This window comes from Enhydra lutris, unplaced genomic scaffold (genome assembly GCF_002288905.1).
Source record: "Enhydra lutris kenyoni isolate GAN:26980312 unplaced genomic scaffold, ASM228890v2 scaffoldscaffold2, whole genome shotgun sequence".
Taxonomy (NCBI): Eukaryota; Metazoa; Chordata; class Mammalia; order Carnivora; family Mustelidae; genus Enhydra; species Enhydra lutris.
The window spans coordinates 96467983-96481877 of NW_019154086.1; positions in this window are offsets into that span (position 1 = coordinate 96467983).

Here is a 13895-nt window from a genome sequence, read left to right on the forward strand (position 1 = left end):
TAGGCAAATATTAAGTAGCTCGTGCTAGGAATAAGAAAAATGGGAAAATATACAGACGTATACAATTGTGGAAGGCTATAACTTATAATTCATCATGAAAAGAGATCCTTAGTGACAAATTTAGGACATACTCTGTTCTGAATATATAGCTGATACCATCTTTCCTGGCAAATCAGTAAGGTAAGAATTAAAGGATTGGGGTACTTGGCTGGCTCAGTTGGTAGAGCACGCAACTCAACTCTTGATCTTGGCATTGTGACTTCGAGCCCCACATTGGGTGCAGAGCTTACTTAAAAAAAGGGGGGGGGTGCACCTGGGTGGCTCAGCCGGTTAAGCGTCTGCCTTCAGCTCAGGTCATGATGCCAGTGTCCTGGGATCGAGCTCTGCATCGGGCTCCTTGCTTAGCGGGAAGCCTGCTTCTCCTACTCCCTCTCCCTCTGCTTGTGTTCCCTTTCTCGCTGTATCTCTCTCTGTCAAATAAATAAATAAAATAAAAAAAAAATAAATAATTTTTTAAAAAGATACATTGAAATCATGTGGCCCTCCTCAAAAAAAAAAAAAAAATCATCCTTTAGGAAAGCTTAATTTGAGGAAAATTTTCCCAGAGTGCTCCCTTCAGTTCTTACTACCAGAGGAAAAGTAGGCTTGCCATATGATGAAAGGTATCTGGTACTATTATTTATCTAGCATATACCTAGGGCTTCACCTTGGTAGATTTTTATCCAAGGTGAGAAGGGACGGTTTTGACACTCAATTACTTTGAAATACTAGATTTGTGCAATAGTAAAGCTTATCTTGACAATGGATGTGGGCCTACAAGTACTGTGGAGTGAGGGATTTTGAAGCAGTTCTTCAGAACCACTCTCGTGAAAACTCCTGCTCTAATTTCTATTGTGTGATCCAGACAAATTTCTCATGTATTGCCAAACATTGGAAATTATGCTTGTCACAGTCTTAGCAAACACTTAGTAACTGTGGCTATTGACTGCTGGGTCTAGAATTACATCCAGTTCGTCTCCTACCACTCTACCAGTGGGGTGGCTATATTCTTTCCTTACTGCCTTGTGACAGCATCTTCTGCCCAGTGTCTTGGCTATTAGCCCAGCCTTTGTTGTCTGTGTTCACTAGTTTTCGTTCAGACACAGAGCAATTCTGCCATTGCTTAACTTAGTTAACAAGCCTCGTCAAAAACACTGAAAGTGAGCTCAACGTCAATACTCATGGGCCTTCTGGCCAATCGGATTGTCTACAAGTCTACTGAACATACTTTTTAAAAAGCTGTTCTCGGATATTTTCTCCTTTCTTCTGTTTATTGGGGTTAATGTTTTTCATCTCTCATTGTTTTTAATGGGATTTACGATTTTGTAGTAGAGTCAAACTGCTCATTCTCTGCAGTTTTAGGAATCCATCGTGCCTGAGAAGTCTGTCTAGATACATGGTACCACAGTTTCTGCTTGAGCACTGAGATCAGAAGACACCGTGACGCTTTTCATTTCAGCATACCTTCAGAGTCTGAGCCAATAAAAAGAAAGGTGTTACAATGTTTAACACAGTATATAGCACATTGTGAAAAACACTTGTCACTTTTCTGAGCACTCTAATCAATTTGTGAAAAAAGATGAAAGACAAAAAAGAATCCAATTATTTTACTAATTGCATTTTTTTAATACCTGTGTTCAGATGTCATCTTGAAAGAACAGGAAGAAAATGTATGGGTGGAATAAGTATGCAAACAATTCACCTTCAATACGAATTAGATACAGCTCTTTAAAAAAGGTTTGAATTATATTGGTCGGAGAGGAACCAGCATAAGGATATTAATATTTATGGAGTATTTACTATATCTAAGGCACTATGGCTAGGGGGAGAAGGTTATTTTTACAGTCTTTATTGACTAAAAAAATCTGTAAAAGGCATTAAAATCCTCAACTGACATCATTTAATTCAAAGCTCTTCATCTTTAAGTTAATTCATCTCAAAAAAAGCAAAGGTAAGAAAAAAATTACTATCAGTAAGAATTATATATTTCCTTGGTTTGGAAATTTCCAAACCACGATATTCTGCCCTGTCAAAATACATTCATTGGGGAATTTTTTTGCTTTAGAATTTCTTTTGAACTTAATCACAGTTTTACATCTAGGTGGTTTCATGATTAAATAAAAGAGAAGGTGATTCCCCTCTTGTATGGAGGAGACCACATACTTGAATGGTACTCTAACTTCTAGGTTCTGCTATAGTAACACTGAAACCAGAAGCTTGTGGGAGAAATGTCACTTTATCTGAGAGAGTAAAATCAGACTCTAACAGGAAGTAGCAAATTCATCTTTTTCTTTTTTCTTACTCCACTCATTGCTGAAGACAAGAAGTTTGAGAAACAGTACTTTTTAAGTCATACTTCCTTTACGTAGATCAAAACCAAAGCCACTGAGTGGTGCTTTCCCCACAGGAATCTCTAAAGAGCAAATGGGGCCATTTAATCATGGATTCATTAAAGGAGGGACCCATTGCGTATACCACACCTCTTGAAAAAAAAAATAAAGCTAAAGCCTCAACTGTTTACTACAGAATAAAAATCTAGCCCGAATCTGACCTTTATAAACCAGGTGAATTCAGGCTTAATTTTCACAAATCATAAAACACTATTTTGAATGTTTTGGCCTTTTATTTAAATGCTCTAGTTCCCAGGTAAAACTTAAATCAAAAACGACAGTACTCTCAGAACTCACGGATCGCCTCTTTACATTTTAGCATGTGGCGACTCTGAAGAGTTGTTTTGGTTTTGTTTTAAAAGAACATGACACGTATGCATAAATAACTCAGAATTTAAAATATAGATTTGAAAATAGTCCTCAAATACACTTAAAGGTCAAAATGCCTTTTCATCGCCAGTTTCTCTACCCTTTTCAATAAATTACTTCCTGGGATTCAGTGAGCGCACTCTCTCTCTTAAAAGGAAAATAAAGACTGTTTTTGCTTTCAGATTTCTATTCCCTCACTCCAACTTTATGACTACGTGTGCACACACAACCATTTCTCTCTCTCTTGCAGGTGGCGCAGACCAGGAAGGGGCAATCTGTGGTTTTAAATTCTTTATGCCTCATCCTCTGAATGCTGGAGGCTTGCTGGAGGCTGTATGCTGTTAATGCTAATCGTGATAGGGGTTTTTACCTCCAACTGACTCCTACATGTTAGCATTAACAGGGTATAATGCCTGTTACTAGCGTTCACTGGAACAAATTGCTGCTGTGGGAGGATGACAAAGAAGCATGAGTCACCCTGCTGGATAAACTTAAGACTTCAGGCTTTATTGCTTTTGTTAATCATAATCTGGTCACCGAGAAGTTCCACCTTCAGTTTTTAAGAGAGTAAGATCATTCAAAAGATTCACCAGCAGCATTTTGAATGCAAACACTTTTACATGAATCTTCAAGCCCACATCTTTGTTTTTATCTTTAGTGAAAAATGTATCCGCGTAGTTTTCAACTCAAAGTTATGGTGTGTTTACTGTAACTGTTCAGCAGCACTCTTCGTAACTCAGCTGAAAGAAATATGAACTAAACACATTCTGAAACAAATTTCTAGAATATCTCTGTAGTTGAAAATTAAAAGGACCCTACAGTTGCATCATGGATGGCCCAGCAACATTTTTAAACAGATTCACAAGTTGGCATTTTCCCCCCCTCATTTAACAATTTCCTATTCAGACAGTTAACACTTTTATTTGAATCTTAAGGGGAACTGTAAGGCTATGACAATGAGTTTTTTTACAAATGAAATATTTTACCAATTAGCATGGTAAATGATGTCTGAGATAAATCTCTCTCTTTTCCCTACAAGGTACAAAGGCTTAATAAAAAAAAATTCATATTTGAAAAGAAGTCCCAAATCTAGGTTCTTGAGTTTAATAGCTTGGCCACATAATCATGTTGTGGGGTCAGAGAATACATATTTACTCTCAAAGTCTGTGTGTTCATCCACAGAATGGGGCTAACACTTTACAAAGTCGGTGTGAGGCTTATGTGAAATAGAACTAGTTTGTAAAATAGAATGTGTTACATTAATGTTTTAGCAAAATTCATCCAAGAACTAGTTAACTGCCCCCCCCCCCACTTTGTTAGAGAAAAGCTAATGATTTGATTTACAGAACTGTTCAGGTTTGGATTTCTCTGCAGTTTTTTTTCCCCCATAATTGACTATATCATTTACAAATAAACAGTTAATCATAATTGTTAGCATATTTAGCGATACTTGTATTAGCAACTCTTCTCAACATTTTGTCAGTTATGCACTGTAACCAAATAAACCTCTTTTAGTCACTTAGTTGATTTAAAATAATTTGTTATGGCCTTTTTTCTTTCGCAAAGTATAAACTGTAATTTCAGAAGTCATTTACACAAAACACAAACCCAAAAAAAGACAATGGGAAGAAATTATGAGAATACCAGGGAGAACAGTCCTGATCCCCAGGACATGGTATTCTCATCTCAGGGCATCCCCTCCACCTGGCCCACATTTGTGTTTGAGTTGTGTGTGCTGCCAAGATAAATTTCTCCTTTTTTTTTTTTTTTAAGATTTTATTTATTTATTTAACAGAAAGAGGGGGAGAGAGAGAGAGCACAAAAAGGGGGAGTGGCAGGCAAAGAGATAGGGAGAAAACAGGCTCTCCACTGAGCAGGGAGCCTGACTGTGGGACTCAATCCCAGGATCCTGGGATCATGACCTGAGCCGAAAGCAGTTGCTTAACCAACTGAGCCACGCAGGTGCCCTGAATTTCTCCTCTTAACCCTTGAGATGAACATTTGGCTCCAAGGAGCCCCAAAGTAGGCACAGCACATTGAAGGGAGTTCCTTCAGACTATGCATTTATCTGCACTGCTCATCTCTAAGAGGAGTCCTTGTTTGGAGTCCCAATTCTCCACACCCCCGCTTGCTACCTAGCCAGAATGTTAGGCCTGGAAGAGACTCATCAAGTATTACGTTCCTGCTGTTATAAGGAAAAGCCATGAATATCAAAAAGTCAGCTTAAGAAAAACTCTGCCATGAGGGGCACCTGGGTGGCTCAGTCAGTAAAGCATCCGACTCTTGGTTTCGGCTCTGGTCATGATCTCAGTGTCCTGGGATCCAGCCCCACGTCAGGCTCATGCTCAGCACAGAGTCCGCTGGACATTCTCTCTCTCTCCCTCTGCCCCTCCCCCTGCTCGCACTAAGTAAATAAAATCTTAAAAAAAGAAGAGAAAAACCATGCTGTGAAAGGCATTATTTAAAGAGCGCTTGAGTACATGAAACTTGGGTGAGTTCCTTCATCTCCGTAAGCCTCAGTTTTCTCACGGGTGACATGATGAGTCTATTTCAGGAGGACGGTGAGCTCAAGTGAAAGAGGGCATGTGAAGAGCACCGTGTCTACTGTACATTACGTGTTAAAAGAACACTGGCTTTGACGCTTCTAGATTTTGGTTATTAAATCCAGTGGGCTCTCCCTGAGGGCACACTAGCTCCAACCTAACCATAATCCGGGTGACAACCCAGGGAAGTGAGATCTGCCAGGGGTACCGGGTTCTCTCTGATGCCCAGCTCTTCCTGATTTCCCCGTCTATTGGTCCTCTTGACCGACAGGCTCAGCTGTGCCAAAAATTCTTGGAACGTGCATAAGACTGGGTGTGTCTTTACGCTGGAGAAAGGGGTAAGTAGCAAGGAAGTGTGTGTATTTTGAAGTGACAAACTCGGTGGCTGAAGTGAAAGCAGGTGCCGTGGCAGATGGAAAAGGTAAAAGGAACCGGATTTTGTACGCAGAATCTGAACAGAGTGAAGCATGACATCATGCAGGACATGGTTTCTTTAAAAAAAAAAAAAAAACCTTGAATATCAAGACGGTTGCCTAGGATCTGACCCACTTCCCTAGAAACTTCCTGAATTAGAGACTATTCACTCTTAGCAATAAGACTAACTAAAAAAAAAAGAAAGAAAGAAAAAGAAAAAAAAAAGAATAAGGACGGGGAAAGAAATGAAGTCAGGGAATTCAAGAATATACAGAAAACATGGAGTATGAGAATTTTTCCAAAAATAAAGAGATGACCAGTACTTTGATCAAAGAAAGAAGGGAAAACTGAAGAAGAAAAAGAGCTTGAAGAAAGTAAGAAGTCTGATAAGGAACAGCATGGAGGACATTAGGAGAAGGAAAGGAAAAGTGGGTTGAGGGGAACTGGGGGGGGAGACAAACCATGAGAGACTATGGACTCTGAGAAACAACTGAGAGTTTTGGAGGGGAGAGGGGTGGGGGATTGGGTGGGCCTGGTGGTGGGTATTAAGGAGGGCACGTATTGCATGGAGCACTGGGTGTGGTGCAAAAACAATGAATCTTGGTACACTGAAAATATAAAATTAAATTAAAAAAAAAACAAGAAAGAAAATAAGAAGTCTGTAAATGGGAAGCACTCAAAAGAAGTTGGCCCACTAGGTGGTTTTTTAGATAATAATGACTAGGAAACAGTGAAATCAAGAGTAAAACTTGCACATAACTGTTCAGCTTTCCACTCTGGACTTCAAATTCTTTCATGGCAGTAAGGGTAAGGAAATAATGTACACATAGAGGGTTTGGGTTTTTCTGGTACTATTACAACAGATCTAAGTGTTCAGGAGGAGCCTTCACCTGCTTAATCCATATACTCCTAACCACTGGAATACGGATTTGTTTTAGATAGATTTCTCAAATACCACTCTTCTACGCTTCTTTGCAGTATTCAGGGATTTCCCAGGTCACCGGCTCTAAAACACTCCATCACAATTTGTTATAATGTATAAATGACTGCACTAGAACAGGCATATCCTGGAGTCCAATCCACTGTCTTGTAGTTTATATCTTATGCAAATACTTACTGACTTAATCACACCGTTATTCCAAGTCCAACTGTCCAAACAACTTAAGTTTAAATATACTGAACATTTTACTCTATATCCACAGGCTCAAAGAGGTGATTTTTAGTAAATAAAAGGTTGTTACAGCAAACAAATGACTGAAAAGTTCTACATATAGGTGAAGAGCTGGGGCAGTGATTCTTACTTTGGAAACATGTCAAGGTACAGGCTCCCAGGCTCCCACTGCAGCGCTGTGATTCTGTAATGGAGCTCAGGAAGGGATCTTTTTACCAGGCTAACCAAGTGATCCAGATGCAAACGGTTCCTAAATCAACTCTGAGAAACAGTGGTTTATACCCAGTGCTACTGCTGATATGGCAACCAGGAACGGCGCCCAGCAGAAACCCTGCAACACACAGATGTAATTCCGTTTACTGTTCACACACGGTTTATTCTGTGTAATGAGAGGTTCTGCCACACGGATGGAGCGATGAGGTACCCGATCATTTTGGGGGATAAGCAGCCATTAAAATGCAGGTCCCAGTATCCATCCCAACCAAAAATATTAACGACCTTGGACTAGCCATACCCAAACCATCAACTGCAGCTTAGAGCAGTCATTAAGGAAGGTCAGTGAAGGGATCGGGTGCCAGTTCCTGCCTCAAGAGTGGCTTGACTAACAAAACAATCACAAAATATCACCACCATCTTAACTCGCTCTGTACTGCCAAAGCTTCACCAGTCAGGAGACTGAAGAGTCTCCACTTCGGAAAATCCTACCCTTTCCCAAATGCTGACAGCTCAACAATTTTGGATCCTTTAGCTTGTGCCTAGCACATAGGAAAAGAATGCTAGAAAGCGCTGCACCCAGAGTGACTTTTCTCATCAGTTCTCCCAAAGTATAGTTTGTAGCTCTCCTATAAAAGTGCTTTGTGGGGGTGCCTGGGTGGCTCAATGGGTTAAACTTCTGCCTTCAGCTCAGGTCATGATCTCAGGGTCCTGGGATCGAGCCCCACATCAGGCTCTCTGCTCAGCAGGGAGCCTGCTTCCCCCTCTCTCTCTGCCTGCCTCTCTGCCTACTTGTGATCTCTCTCTTTCTGTCAAATAAATAAATAAAAATCTTTAAAAAATAAATAAATAAATAAATAATAAAAGTGCTTCATGCTGTGCCCCACACTTATCTGTATACATGTTGCCCTCTCTACTAGATCATGAGCTCCCGTAGGAAAGAAATATCATTTTATACTTCTCTGTATCCCACTGAGCTTAGAGCCTTGCTCACAGTTGCTTGAGTGGAATGGGAAAATGTATCCAGGTTTTCACCGCCTTTGGAAATACAGCCTGTTCTGATGTTGAGACTATCTGTGCCTGGCATATGTATATGTCTTGATTATAGGGACCGTTTTTTTTAAGTTGACCTGTATGGACTCGTTACAGCTCAAGCATGTTTGGCTTCTCCTAAGTTCTGCAGATAAAGAAGGCCATCTCCATATTCATTTTAAGAAATTCCATTATTGGGGCGCCTGGGTGGCTCAGTGGGTTAAAGCCTCTGCCTTCGGCTCGGGTCAAGATCTCAGGGTCCTGGGATCGAGCCCCGCATCGGGCTCTCTGCTCAGCGGGGAGCCTGCTTCCTCCTCTCTCTCTCTCTGCCTGCCTCTCTGCCTGCTTGTGATCTCTACTTGTCAAATAAACAAATAAAATCTTAAAAAGAAAAAAGAAAGAAAGAAAAAGAAATTCCATTATTGAAAGACTATATATGAAAATTTGTCCTTTCACTCTCTACAGGCAGCCTTGACAATAACACCCAACTTGGAGATTCCTTAGAAATAACACTGCAGTAGCAACCTCTCCTGAAACTTCCCTACTTTCACTTTCTTTCACATATGTAACCATATATGAAGCCTTAAATCTGTTCATTGGATAAATTTATCTTTAAGTACATGTTATCTATACTATCAAAACTTAAAATGTACACAGTCTTTGATCAACAGGATCACTTATAAGAATTTATATTATAAGGGCACCTGAGTGGCTCAGTCAGTTAAATGTCAGACTCTTGATTTCAGCTCAAATCATGATCGCAGGGTTGTACGATAGAGCCCTACAATAGGCTCCAGGCTCAGCAGGGGTCTGCTTGTCCCTCTCCCTCTGCTCCTCCCCCTGCTTGTTCTCTCTCTCAAATAAATAAATAGAACTTTTAAAAACAATAAATAAAATAGGGGTGCCTTCGTGGAGCAGTCGGTTAAGCACCCAACTATTGGTTGAGGCTCGAATCATGATCTCGTCGTCATGAGATCGAGCCTGGTATCTAGCTCAGCACTCAGCACAGAGTCTGCTTGAGATTCTCTCTCTCCCTCTGCCTCTCCCACTCATGCTCCTCTCTCTCTCTCTGAAATTAATAAATACATCTTTAAGATAAATAAATATTAAAAAGTTATAGATCTACAAGCACATGTGTACAATCATACACACGTTACCAATTGAAGCATTACTTTAATAGCAAATTTAAAAATCAACCATTGATTAGATAATTGATGGAGTGATTAGATAATGGTAGACCTGCAGGTGGAATACTGTATATTGAAAGAACAAAAATAAAATGTGTAACTTCTAAAATAGAAAGGAGGGGGCGCCTGGGTGACTCAGGTAGTTAAGAATCTGACTGCTGGTTTGGGTTCAAGTCATGATCTCAGGGCGGTGAGATTCAGCCCAATGTCGGGCTCAGCACTTAGTGTGGAGCCTGCTTAGGATTCTCTCTTCCTCTCTTTGCCTCTACCCTCAACCTGCTCACACTCTCTCAAAAAAAAAAAAAAAAAAAGAAGAAGAAGAAGAAGAAAGAAAATAGAAAGAGATAGTCTAAGAAAGGAAAAAGAGAAAATAAGAAAAATCAGATCAAATACTTGACAAACAATAATGTAAAGAAATGATACTCACTGTAAAATATACACACACTAAAACTTATTAAAAGATGGTAATTCCGGGCGCCTGCATGGCTCAGTGGGTTAAAGCCTCTGCCTTCAGCTCAGTCATGATCCCAGGGTCCTAGGATGGAGCTCCACATCAGGCTCTCTGCTCAGCAGGGAAACTGCTTCCCTTCCTCTCTCTCTGCCTGCCTCCCTGCCTACTTGTGAACTCTGTCTGTTAAATAGATAAATAAAATCTTAAAAAAAAAAAAAAAAAAAGATGGTAATTCCAAGACTCGGTTTTAAAAGAAAATGACAATTTCATGCTATTTGCAAAAGAGACTTGAAACATAATGACCAAAAAAAAAAAAAAAAAGTTGAAAGTAACAGGACAGAAAACCAAATACCAGGAATATAGTAACAAAAACCCAAGGTAATAACAGAACAAGATTAAAGAAAAAATAAATTAAGGAAACCAGATTAAAGGGGGTGAAATCATTATGAGGGATACAGAGGATCCTTATTTAGTGATTAAATGTGCTGGCAAGCTACAAAAACCCAAACCAGAATACATGGTTTTAACAAAAGAGTCTTAAAATACAAGCAAATACTGATTTAATTACAGCAGAAACCTTCAAAGCCACAATCATTGCAGGAGCATGGATTTAAGGGAGAAAAAAAGATTCCTCTATGCTTTTTTAGAGAAAACCTAACATAATGACATGAAAAGCTGAAAGAAATGAAAAAATATTTACTATATCCTAAAGAAACCTCATGGAGAAATTTCAGTATCCGAAAAGCAGATTTTAAGACAAATGGCTCAGAAGTTGACAAGATGATCCCATAATACCTACTATAATGTTGAAAAAGAAGACTAAGAAAGGACTGATCCTACCAGACCCCTGAATTATTTAAATTCCAGTCAGTTAACATCCAATGTAATACTAGTTTCAGGGGTAGAATTTCGTGATTTCACCACCCAGTGTTACTTCAACACCCAGTGTTACTTCAAGTTAGAAAAGGCTTTCTTGAATTTCTTAGGCACATATAAATCATAAAGGAAAAAATGGATAATTTTGACCACATTAAAAATAGACAACACAAAGTTAAAAGGTAAGCCAGACTAGAGAAGGTATTTACAGTAACAAAAGTTTAACTTTCTGAATATATGAAGAACTCCTGATGAAAGGACGAAAGATCCACTTAAAAAGGGTGGGGGGGGATAAACTGGTAACTCACAGAAGAGGAAACCTTCTTGGATAAAAAACAAATGAAAAGATGCTCATTGTCGCTATATGTTCAGTATTAAACAAACTGATTAAATGTTAGGATCAGGCATATCTAACCAACCTGAATGTTTGATAATGGTAACTGTTTGTGAAGGAGAGGGGAAACAGACCCACCATTGTTGATAGGGAGTAAACTGCTACAACTATTGTGGTAATTAATAACATTTAGTAAAGCTGAAGATGTTCCACTTCTAGGTATATACCCTAGAGATACTGTCAAATGTGTACACAAAGAAACATAAACAAGAATGTTTTTTGTAATACTAAAAAGGGGCACCTAGTTAGCTCAGTTTGTGGAGCATGCAACTCTTGATCTCAGGGTTGTGAGTTTGCCCCCATGTTGGGTACAGAGATTACTTGGAAATAAAATCTTAAAAAAATAAATAAAATAAAATAAAAAATCAAGACCATCCTCAATGGCCAAAAACAAGAGAAATGAATTAACTGTGGGATTAATCACACAACAGAATAGTAAACGTTATCAACCAGGTCTGCACATAAACTAGCTCTACACATATCTACATGTTAAATGTGAAAACTAAAATGCTGAGTGATAAACTTTAAAAGAATACATATCATGAAACGAATTATGTTTAGTTTAAAACACAGAGGATACTATACATTGCAAATCATGAAGGGTTAAAGATATGCATGAAAAAGATGATAGTTCTTGGAAGGAAATGACAAAAGGGAGATTTTCAACGGATAGGTAGCTTTTTATTTTAAAAGAAGGATCTGAAATAAATAAGGAAAAGGTTAACAATGGTTAAATTTGGGTAGTGACTATATGTCAACATTCTTGGCTGCAAACAGGATCTGCTCTTGCCAGTTTAAGCAAAAAACAAATGGCTCACAAATGGCCTCGGGCTTGGCAATCTGGTTATATAACTCCGAAACATGTCATTACAGCAGAGCAGCTGTAGGGGGAGAACTACTGAGCGTAGCTCACTGAACCCCTGCTGCCTTGAAAGCCACAAGTCACTGCTCCCCTAACAAAATGGATCCCATCAGCCACACTGTCTTCACGGTGTGGGATATATACAAGTATATCTAACTAGGGACCTCAGATGCCTGCCTGAGCCCCCAGATACAAGGAAATTTTGGAAATTTGTTTTACTCTTCTCCTTCTACTACTTCTTCTACTCTATGGAGATAAGATCCATAGAGTGGGAAGTTGTCAGAATGGATGTTCAAGCAGTGCTACGTATCCAAAAAAGTAGAATAAATATCTACTCAAACAGGGGTTAAATTATTTTGTTATTTTTCTGTATGGTCAAAATAGTTCATAATTTTTTAAAAATCGAAGTATAAATTCACCAAGGGGATGGGAGAGGAAAGCTGCAGCAGATGAGAAATTTCCAAAAGATGGGACTAATAGAACAGCAGAGGATGTCACCACTTAGAATGTGGAGAGCCTGTCAGAAGAGACAGACAACCTGCCCAGATGAGCCTAGAGAAGCTCTGGTGGTAGAAGACAGAAAACAGAAGAAGGGCTAAAAAGAAAGGAATTAAAAGTTTATATACAAACCAGCTGACCTTGACCCCACATCCCCTATCAACAAATACAGAAGGGCATGAACCCCAGTATTTCCCCCCAGGTAAACTAATGGAAGGATCTCATGAAATAAGTGGGAGCACTATCTGGGAAGAATGAGAGCAGTCAGTAAAGACATCTATGACCAAGACTGAAGAGCTCTTCATTCTAGCATTGAGAAAACCCTTATCATAACTGTCAGTGGTATAAGAAGTTTAATTAAAAAGATTAGGATATAAATGGAAAAAAAAAGAGGGGGGAGGGGAAATACAGGAGACCAATACAGAAGATCCAAAATCTAATAAAAGGTATTAGAGAAACAAAAGAAAAATATTTAGAAATAAAAACTTCCTAGAGCTCAAGAGATGTCAAAAAAAAAAAAATTAAAAATCTAGATACATACTTGTGATCTCTGTCTGTGAAATAAATAAATAAAATTTTTTTAAAAATCTAGATACAGACATAAATTTTACCACTTTATAACACCAAGAACATTAAGATCCAGTGTGCGTATGCATGTGGGTATATGGCAGGGTGAATGGTATGGAGGAATGCAGGGTTCCAGAGAAAAGCTTATATAAAAAGGAACAAAATCAGATAAGTATCAGATTTTCATTAGCAACATTGCCAGAAGATACTTGAGTAGCTTTCAAAGTCTTGACAGAAAATTATTTTTCAATCTACAATTCTCTACCAGCCAAACAGCTGATCAAACTTAAGTTTGCAAAACAAAGGTACTTTAGACATGCAAGGGCTTAACCTCTTAGATGCTTTTTCTCAAGATGTAACTTACTATGGACTCCAGCACAATGAAAAAGTTAATAAAGCAAAAGGAAGATACAGTCTCTAGGAAGAAGTAGATCGCACCCAGGAAAGAAAGAAATTCAGAAGAAACCCGTGCACTACACCCAGGAAGAAATTTTTTGGCAAAACAGTTTTAACAGACTGACAATCAAGACTTGCCCCAGTCACAGGAAAGCAGGAACTCTGTTATTGGGACTGTAATTTGGCAAAACCTTTGGGAGGCTAAGATCTGGTAGCATCTGCCAGTAACTCTATCAGAAATCTACTCCTACAAAATATTTATATGTGAGGCAGTGCAGAGGACGAGTGAAGTTACCTGGGTCTAAATTCTGGCTTTGCTATTGGCCAGTTCTATGGTCTGTTTCCTCATTTACAAAACTGAAACACTTTCTCAAACATTGTGAGGATTAAATAACAGATTCCATGTGAAAGGCTTAGCATCATGGCCAGTATATAGTGAATATTCAGTTAATTAGTAAATTCTCAGTTAACCTATCCACAAAACACTTGCACT